The following is a 1808-nucleotide window of genomic DNA, read 5'->3' as shown; positions in this document are numbered from 1 at the left end:
ACTCCTCAACGTGATCGAGAACAACAAGTATCATGGCTTGGCTCTAGAGGACCCATTTGATCACTTGGACAGGTTCAACAGCTACTGTGGGTTGTCTAAGACCAATAGTGTGTCCGAAGATGCCTTAAAGCTCAAGTTATTCCCTTTCTCTTTGGGGGATAAGGCACGTCAGTGGGAGAAGTATCTACCCAGTGACTCTATAACCACCTGGGATGACTGCAAGAAGGCATTTTTGGAGAAGTTCTTCTCTACTTCACGAACCGCTAAGCTGAGAAATGAGATTTCCAGCTTTCAACAGAAAAAGTTGGAAGGATTCAGTGAAGCCTGAGAGAGATTCAAGGGCTACCAAGCTCAATGTCCATACCATGGCTTCTCTAAAGAAAGCTTGCTGAGCACATTCTACCGGGGTGCTCTTCCTAAGTACAGGGCCAGACTGCATACAACTAGCAATGGGTTCTTTTTGGGGAGAACTGAGGTAGATGCAGAAGAGCTGATTGACAACATGGTAAAGAGTGATGCAGTCTACAGTGGAGACCACGACAGAGGCAATAGATCAGATGACAAGCAGACGAGGAAGGAGTTGAAAGCTCTACAGGATAAGATAGACTTCCTCATTGCTGATAAAGCCACCCAAGAGCAGCTGCACTTTGTTGGTAACCCAAACCAAGAAGCCACACCTGTTGTCCAGGAAGTTAATGGTTTGGAAGGACACGAAGAGCTGTGCTTCATCAACAACAATGGTAGCTGGTACAAGAAAGAGCCAAACTTTCAGTACAACAACTACCAACAGAAATCCTATTCCAACAACCAACAGAGTGGTTATCAGCTTCGGAACAACCAGCAAGGCAGCTACCAGCCTCAACAAAACCCTCCTCTTGGTTTCAACAACAAAGGACACCATTCTTCCCAACAACAGGCTAATCTTTCTACCTCTACTCCTCAAGTCAGCAGCACTGATGCCCAACTAAAACAAATCTTGGAGTCTCAGACAAGAAGTGAGAAGCATGTTGGTTATGAGTTGAAGAACCTTCACTCAAAGATTGATGGAAGCTGCAATGAGCTCAACAACAAGTTCAGAATCTTGGAGAACCAGTTTGCTGCCTTGAACACTCAACAAAATCGCCAACAAGGTTCTCTATCTGGAAAATCTGAGTACGAGGAGCTTCCACAAGTGGTTCATCAAGAAGCCTCAGTCACTCAACAAGAGGACGCCCAGCAAGATGACTGGAGCGAGCTTAAGGCGCCTAAAGTGGAGCTTAAACCTCTCCCCCATGGTGTAAGGTATGCATTCCTTGGTCCTAATGAAACTTATCCTGTCATTGTGAGTAGTGAACTTACTGAAACTAAGCTATCTGAACTTTTGAAAACACTTAAAAGATTTAGAAAAGCAATAGGTTATTCACTTGATGACATCAAAGGAATATCACCCTCTTTGTGCATGCATAGGATACATCTTGAGGATGAATCAATGACTTCTGTCGAGCATCAAAGAAGGTTAAATCCTAACTTGAAGGATGTTGTAAAGAAAGAGATTCTTAAACTCTTAGATGCTGGTGTTATTTACCCTATTTCAGATTCTAAATGGGTATCTCCTGTGCATGTTGTACCAAAAAAAGGTGATATCACTGTGATTAAAAATGACAAGGATGAATTGATACCAACAAGAACCATCACAGGTCATAGAATGTGCATTGACTATCAAAAACTAAACTCTGCATCTAGAAAGGATCATTTCCCATTACCATTTATTGATCAGATGCTTGAGAGACTTGCAAATCACCCATTCTATTGCTTTCTTGATGGTTATT

General features: G+C 42.6%; 1 pseudogene; it reads left to right on the top strand.

The window, feature by feature from the left end:
- LOC106297822 overlaps positions 1-1808 on the top strand; it is a 23308-nt pseudogene that overhangs the window by 6748 nt on the left and 14752 nt on the right.

Source organism: Brassica oleracea, chromosome C6 (assembly GCF_000695525.1).
Source record: "Brassica oleracea var. oleracea cultivar TO1000 chromosome C6, BOL, whole genome shotgun sequence".
In the NCBI taxonomy this organism is placed as follows: Eukaryota; Viridiplantae; Streptophyta; class Magnoliopsida; order Brassicales; family Brassicaceae; genus Brassica; species Brassica oleracea.
This window is presented reverse-complemented; position numbering and strand designations above follow the sequence as displayed.